The sequence below is a fragment of the Ursus maritimus genome, unplaced genomic scaffold, assembly GCF_017311325.1.
Source record: "Ursus maritimus isolate PB19 unplaced genomic scaffold, ASM1731132v1 scaffold_59, whole genome shotgun sequence".
Classification (NCBI taxonomy): Eukaryota; Metazoa; Chordata; class Mammalia; order Carnivora; family Ursidae; genus Ursus; species Ursus maritimus.
Genome location: NW_024426763.1, coordinates 70,326 through 78,792, shown reverse-complemented (window position 1 = coordinate 78,792; position 8,467 = coordinate 70,326). Strand labels below are relative to the sequence as shown.

Below are 8,467 nucleotides of genomic sequence, written 5' to 3'. Positions count from 1 at the left end.
ATAGACTCTTGGCCCATCTCTCAAAGATTCTGATTTAATTGGTCTGGGGTGGGCACAATATTTTTAAAAAGCTCTCTGTCTCTTCTCCTACCACTCTCCACCCTGTATGTAATGTTCCATTAGTACTAAATGACTAAAGTTTCTCAAACATGCCAAACATGCCATGACACATTCTGCATTCCTCCTGGAATTCTTCCTGGAATGTCTTCCCAGGCACCCTAAACCCTCACCTCCCATTCACTCCTCTCTCAAACTCTTTAAGTCTCTACTCAAATGCTACTTTCCCTGGGAAGTCTGCCCAGATTTCTCCAGGTAGATTTAGGGCTTCTTTCTTCTATGTTACTACCCACTGCATAGAACATGAATTATAGGGGCGCCTGGGTGGCACAGCGGCGCTTGCCTGCTCGCCCAGGGCGTGATCCCTGTGTTGTGGGATCGAGCCCCACATCAGGCTCCTCTGCTATGAGCCTGCTTCTTCCTCTCCCACTCCCCCTACTTGTGTTCCCCCTCTCGTTGGCTGTCTCTATCTCTGCCAGATAAGTAAATAAAATCTTTAAAAAAAAAAAAGAACATGAATTATAGTATTGCTGTTATCCAGATTGGATTAAATTGCTTTGTTTGCATGTGTGTGTCTCTTCTTTGGGCTCCAAATTCCTTGTCTAGGAACTAGCACATGGGTAATGGTCAAAAAATAGATTGAATGAATAAACTCCATGTTTAGATCCTGGCTTTTAAGAGACTTCCAATCGAATGGACTCCCCCCTCCCCCTTCCCCCCCAATGGCTTTAGGAGATTTTGGAGATTGTACTTTGCATGCCATTTTTTGGTAGAACATCATCATTTTATTAGATATGTTCCTCCCTTCCTTCTGCAATATTTTATTTTGAAAGTATTTCAAACATACTGCAAAGATGAAACAATTTTACGGTGAATACCTGCCTACCCACCACTTAGGTTCTACCACTAACATTTTACTCACTGGAGAAGACATTCTCTTCAATAAATAGTGCTGGATAGTTGGATATTCACATGCAAAAGAATGAAACTAGGCCTCTGTCTTACACCATTCACAGAAATTAACTTGAAATGGATTTAGATAAATCACTGATTTTATTTTTATGCACATTTTCTTTCTGGGTTGCTTGGTTCAGTACCTGAAAACGCCAAAAATATATGGAATCATCAATATATGCTGGGGATCAATACTGAGAGGCTTCTGGAAAAGGAAATCTTTGAGCAGATTTGAAGGGTAAAAGGCATGGCTCTCTCCTGCTTCCAGGACTTGTCTGCTATTCATTCTGGGAGAAGCATTCTCCACGCCACTCTGTCCCCCATGCTTGCTCCTCCTCACCCATTAGATCTTCGCTAACTTGACCACCAACATGAACAGTGGTCCACTCTGTTATTCTCTCCGATGTCATTTTTTTCTTAAATGTGAAAGTGGTTCAAGTGAATTCTTCTTTCTATTGAGGAATTTCCTTGTCCAATTCTTCTTTCTGATGTACCTCATTGAGGCTCATTATATTTGGACAGGACCAGATGTTCCAAATTTATTTGGCTTTTTATACTATCAAAACTCCCACTTGCTTAAATACCTAAATTTGAGTTAGCTGCTACTCCCAAAAAGTGATCAGAAAAAATAATTTACATGGGATGTGAAAGACTTGTCACTTAAATAAATTTTCCTAGGCACCATTCCTTGTGTTAGCAAGGCACTTGGCAACTCAGTTACCATCATATGTAACTACAGTAATAGTGGCCAAAAGGATGTTATTTGATTTTTGTGAAATGCTCAGGTAATATTTGACTTCCAAATTTTATATACTTTTTCCATAGAGTGTATTAATGTAATAGTATTAATTTGAATTCTATCACTTTTTTTTCTTTAGATGTCAGGGACATGAACCTACCAAATGAGCCAGTGGATGGGGCCAATCACCCCGGGGTACCTGAGTTTGTGTTCCTGGGACTCTCCAATTCCTGGGAGATCCAGCTCCTTCTTTTTTGCTTTTCTTATCTTTTATATATGTCTAGGATGATGGGAAACCTTTTAGTAGGGGTCACTGTGACTTCTGACCCTTATTCCACCCCCCCCGCCCCCGCATATTTTCTGTTAGCCAATTTCTCCATCATTGACCTGATATTTTGCTCCACTGCAGCACCCAAGATGCTTTGTGATCTTTTCAGGAAGCAGAAAGTCCTCTCCTTTGGGGGCTATCTAGCTCAGATCTTCTTTTGCTATGCTGTTGGAAACAATGAGATGTACTATCATTGCCATGGCCTTTGACAGATATATGGCCATATGGAAGCCTCTCTACTACCTGACCATCATGAGCCCATGAATATTCATTTTGATTTTAGTGGTTGTCTGGACCATTGGTCTCATTCACATATTGGCCCAATTGGCTTTTGTGGTAAGCTTGCCCCTCTGTAGCTCTAATGTATTATTAGATAGCTTTTACTGTGACATACCTTGGCTAATCAAATTTGCCGGTGCAGATACTTATAAACTGGTGTTCATGGTCACTGCTAATAGTGAGCTCATTTCCTTGGCTGCTTTCTTCTTGCTCATCCTCTCCTATACCTTCATCCTAGCCACTCCTCAGGAACACTCCTCAGGTAGTTCATCCAAGGCTCCTTTTACTCTGTCAGCTCATATTATTGTGGTGATTTTATTCTTTGGTCCACTGAATTTTTTCCATATGTGGCCCTCTCCTTCAACACATCTGGATAAATTTATAGCCAGATTTGATGCAGTTTTAACTCCTTTTCTAAATCCAGTCTTATATACACCTATAGAGGAACAGAGAGATGAAGACGGCAAAAAGGAGAGTGTTCAGTCAGCTTATGGGTTTTAGAAAAAAGCACTAAATGGCTTTATTGAAACACAACATTTCCAACTGACAATTGATTAATTTTCTCTTCCTAAAAGCCAATCCTCTAGAAGAAGGGACCACCTTTCTGAGTCTTATTTTGTTCTTTTGTTTAGAACACATTCCTCTTTTCATTTCTCTTGGCTCTCTGTGTCGGTTTCTATGCATTAAATAAAACATCTACCTTTTCCAGTTTTGAAGGAGGGGCCTCATGTAGGAGAGAAAACTTACTGTTCAACCCCACCCTCACTCTTACTGTTGTCTCTAAACCTTTGTGATTATCCAAGCAGTCCTATATATATATAAGTTTTGGCATGCAGGATATTTTATAGGGATCACTAGTGGTGGCAGAGAAAGGTAAGAGGTGGATTGGGCAGAGTGAAAAGTCAAACTGTAATGCAGACATGAGAAAGCCTTGCCCAGCCTTTTAGGGCTACACTGCAGCAAGCTACGATGGGTGCACATACCCTTCCATCCCCACTGCAATCAGTCTTTGGATGAGGACATGCTCTGACAACAATTCTGCGGGAGCTGACAGCTGGGGCAACAAGTATTTTTTCTTCTTCTTCTGAGCAGTCGCTGTGTGCCAGCGAGGGGGGGGGGCAAAGGGGAAGAAATCCTCAAGCCGACTCCCTGCCCAGCCTGGGCCCCAACACAGGGCTGGATCCCAGGACCCTGAAATCATGACCTGAGCTGAAACCAAGAGTCAGTCACTGAACCAACTGAGCCACCCAGGAGCCACCCCCTAATGTTTTTTTAAGTGGGCTCCATGCCCATCATGGAACACAATTCAGGGTTTGAACTCACAACCCTGAGATCAAGACCTGAGGTGAGATTGAAGTGGGTGCTTAACCAGGAAGCCACGCAACCTCGCAGCCGCCCCAACAAGTCTTTCTTTTAAGGGGCTCTGAGCAGCTCACGTCTGTGTTCACTGCTTCGGCATGAAGGTGAAAGAAGTCTTATCCTCATTAACAGGAGAGAAAACGGAGCCTATCATATATATTTAAATATTTTATCTATTCATTTGAGAGAGAGAGAATGAGCAGGGAGAAGGACAGAGGGAGAGGGAGAAGCAGGGCCCCTACGGAACCGGGAGTCATTCTTGGGGCTCCATCCCAGGACCCAGGGATCACGGCCCCAGCCAAAGGCAGCCAATTAACCTACTGAGCCACCCAGGCGCCCTGAGCCTATTAATAGCTTAATAGCTCCCAGTAGTTGAGGGTGTGCCAAGCCTTTCAGGGTCTCAAAAGTGAGGATCTCCAACAGCACCTGGATTCAGGCTGATTGGAAGCCAGACTCTCAGGCAGGGAGTATGCAAATACGCGCCACAAAAATAAAAATTGGTCATCATATGAGGTGACGGAAGTGTTAACTAAGACTATGGTGATAATTATTTTGTAATGATTATATATAAGTGTATCAAATTACCACATCCTACACCTTAAGTTTAATCAGTGTTTTATGCCAATTATATCTTAATAAAGCTGGAACAAAAATGAAGTAAAATTTAACAAATAAAAGAAACGCACATACATACAGTTTTATGAGACCACGAGCATAAGCGTTGTGAACCACTAGTGCCAGGCGATCTAGAGGCGTCCCCCGAGTGGCAGCACACAAATCGGGGCTCCAATGAGCGTGTAAGCCCCCAGGTGGGAGACACCAGTGAGCCGTAGCGAGGAGATGGTGAGCGCCCACAACGTTCCGTGACAGCCCGAGAGCCTGAGGTCTGGTCCATCATCAGGCCCCCACACGTGAGCCAGAGCTGAAGCCCGTCCCTCACGCAGAAGCTTCAGAACCAGCAAACGGGTCTTTTTCACAGAAGCGCTGGGCTGCCTCAGCTTGAGCGGTACCCTGGCGGTGGTAGCCTCCCAAAAACTGTCTCTCTGATGGTTACCGTCCTGTGGGATCCAGGAACACAAGCACCCCTGCTCACCAGAGCCAGGACAGCAAAGGCATCCCCAGGCAGCAGCCACAAAGACAAGCGCGCAGGACGCAAGGGAAAGCTCCCTCCACGAGAGCCGGTGCTCCGCTCCGCGAGGGAAACGCCAAGATGGCGCCCGCCAGTCCCACGCGGGAGACGTCCCGCAAGCCTCCGAACGTGTGTTACCTCAGATGCCTGCCCCTCACGCCAATGCTCCAAGACAAGAAGCAAGAGGGCCTCTCACGCACAAAGTCTGCTTGTCCCTCCGTCAGCTGCCTCCACGCTGGGCCCCGAGGCAGGTGACTCCAAGCCCGTGAGCCCATTAAGGGCTGTTTTTCAGGGAGCTAACTTCGTGGGTCTTGTGGATGGCGGCTTCATTGTTTGTCAAAGCTGGATGTTTTGGGGGCTTGGCAGGTGCCGGTCTTAAAAGTGGGGGGTGATGGATATGGGGTTCAAACCCCTTGCTCTTCAGGGAGGAGCTCGCGGTTTTGAGTTCCCTGTCAGTTGTGGTGCCGGGTTTATGGTTACGTTGTGTCCCAGCCTCTCCTACCTGCTTAGATGTGGCCCTTCTCCTGTTGGCGTAGGAGTCAGTTTTTAGGGTTTTGTTTTTTTCTCTCTCAGAAGAAGCTGTTCCATAGGTAATGCAGATAAGGTGAGTTTGTGGGAGGAGGTGAGTTCAGGATCCTTTTTCGTCGCCATCTTGACCTGGAATGGGGGCGGGGGGCTCTTCCTACTGTATATAACGGCGTGTTCGCGGACCTTCCTCACTCACATGGTGATCTACTTTGTTCTCACTGAAGAGTGGGAGACGTTCTTCCCTGAAAAAAAAAAAAAGAGAGGAACTTTTGTATTAATGGTTTTATATTAATGGGTTAGAAATCAAAGATTACCTTAGCCCTTATTTTTCAGTTCCTAAACAACCATGTCAGTTATAGTGTCACACATAATAGATAATGATGTAAATAAATTTGTTTCTCAGGATAAGCATATTACTGTTTTCAGGCAATCCTGCCCTATAATTGATACATTTGTTAACATCATGCTTTATTATCTGTATCTCATGTCTCATATTTCCTTTTCACTTGTTCTGCTTTGTTATTTTAGCCTTTTGGTTATGGGTGAGAAGCAGTAATCTGTAAGATCTGAGGTTACTTACACATTCTAATGTACAATACTTGCTTTCATGCTGTGTTCCATATATTAATGTTCTCGACTCTATATTCAGTCAAATAGATCAGGTGCTGGCAAACTTTCTATAAATGGTGATGAAAGAAAGAATGCTCTAAAGGCCTGAGATTTTAGATTTCTTTCTAAGTCAGTATGACTGTACATTACGTTTTTGTGGGAATTCATAATGCCTGGCTAGATAAGATTTAATAAACATATGCCTCCCTGGATGAGACTAATTGAAAAGCAAAGGACTGTCCAGAAACCTGGGCCTCCTTTGAAGTTTCAGGGCTGAAAACAGCCAGATCCTTGTTGCAGCTTAATGCACTCAACACTCATCCAGGGAGTAAATGCTTAGGAGAAACATTTATCGTTTGTGGTCAGGTACTCCATGTACTCCCTACCGGCACGCAGGTCACTCCTCAAGCCCGAGAAGGGGGAAGGGACGTCTGCTCATGCAGGTAGGAATTACAGGCACTCGATGCCTGCGGTGGAGTGACCATTGAGCTCACTTTTTTCTTTCTTTTAGGCGTGCGGTATTTACTTTCAATTTCTCTCTCATGTATTTTTCTGTTATAAACTTGTTAGTTATGGGAACATCTTTAAGTAAGCAGTAGGTTATCCATAAAGACCAGCTTTGTGTGCTGTACTCTCCCTTGCAGAGGCAGCCCTGCACGACCGCTCAGATTGGTGTCTGAGGGCTTTATTTCAGTGCCTGACGACACTTTTTTTAAACCAAAAGCCTAACTTATGGCCCACCAAGCACACTTGGTGCACCTGCTTTGTAAATGAGTAGCCTAAAGGAAAACCATCTTGTCCTTAAAGATATTGATCAGTGCTCCTACTCCCTGCATTCCTTGATACTAAAACTTGTGATTCCTGCCTATATGGTAATCTGTAATCTTTTGAGCTTTTATAAGATGTAAGAAAGTATAGAACTCTGTGAAAACTGTTTAGTTTGTGGACACTTTCTTCCCTGTGAAGAGCATGTTTCCTGGGCAGCTGTCCTAACTTGGACTTGAATAAAAGTCTTTTTCTTACTTTGTCTTAAAACAAGTCTAAAACGAAAGGCAGTATAGCATCACACAAAATTTGCAGTTACAATTCAGAGCTTTTGGTCCCAACAGCACCAACTCACTTGCTGCGTTACCTTACCTAAGTTGCTTAACCTCTCTGAGTTTCAGTTTCTTCCAACACTGCACTAGAACTAACAGGTTTACGGTTATGACTAATTGAGATGATATTTGAAAAGGATTTATCAATTTAAAAATTAACCTGGGTTCCTTTCCTGAACTATTGCCATTTGCTTGGAGTCTGTCAGCTTAAAAATAAAATCTTCTAATTTATCTTCTTTTTTTAACATTTTTTTAAAAAGATTTTATTTATGTATTTGACAGAGAGAGAGAGACAGCCAGAGAGAGAGGGAACACAAGCAGGGGGAGTGGGAGAGGAAGAAGCAGGCTCCCAGTGGAGGAGCCTGATGTGGGGCTCGATCCCAGAGCACCAGGATCACGCCCTGAGCCAAAGGCAGACGCTTAACGACTGCGCCACCCAGGCGCCCCATAATTTATCTTCTAATTCACATTAAACTTACCTTCTAATTCTCTCTCTCTCTTCTTTCTCTTACACGCACACACACAAACACACACACACACACCTTTGATGCATTTTCATTAACCTAGTTTTTTCATAGTATTGTAGTATGTACTTTCATTGCTTTGTGTTAACTGTGAAATGGAAGATGTAATAGTTTAATTCCTTCTTCAGTTCAATGGTAAAAATAATAATGGTGAATATTTACAAAGTATATACTATGTGTCAGGCACTGCTTTCATCTGTACCTGCATTAACTCATTTGATCCTCACAGCAGTCCTTGAGGTAGATACTATTGTCATCCCTGTTTTGCAGAATGGGAGTTGGAGGCTAAATGGCTTATCTAATGTTAGTAAATGAGAGATTTGAGTTTAAATCCAAGCAGTGTGGTTCTGAGTCTGGATTTTTAATCGTTATACTTTTTTTGCTTTTTATAAAGTTGGTTTAACATTGATCCCTGGGAAGCCCTAGTTTACCTTTCTTCATTTTGGACCAATTTGCCTATTTTTTTCTCCCTAAATTTATGTCAGTTCCTTGTTGATGATACAAAAATGAATTAAATAATGTTATGAGCACAGTAGAAGTATGTTATATACATATGGCTCAGCTACACTATATTTAATATTTATATAACATGGAAATATATTAATATATTTAATAACATGGAAGATTGCCCAGGATAGATTGATAAGTGAAAAAGGAGGTGACAAAACAAGGTTTAAAATTCAATCTATTTTAAAATTAATGAATATGTACAACCCAAAATATTAATAGTGATTATTTCTTTGGGGGGGTAGATATAGATGGTTTTTTAATTATCTTCTTGTAATTATCTGTAATTTTTATATTTTTATAACAAATGTTGCAGTAATGAAAAAACTACTAAAATAGTCAAATACACACAAAAAT

At 42.4% G+C, this 8,467-nt stretch overlaps 1 pseudogene; it reads left to right on the top strand.

Annotated features, from left to right (window-relative positions):
* The first annotated feature begins 1,900 nt into the window (after positions 1 to 1,900).
* The window catches only part of LOC103680457, a 10,332-nt pseudogene continuing 3,765 nt past the window's right edge, over positions 1,901 to 8,467 (top strand).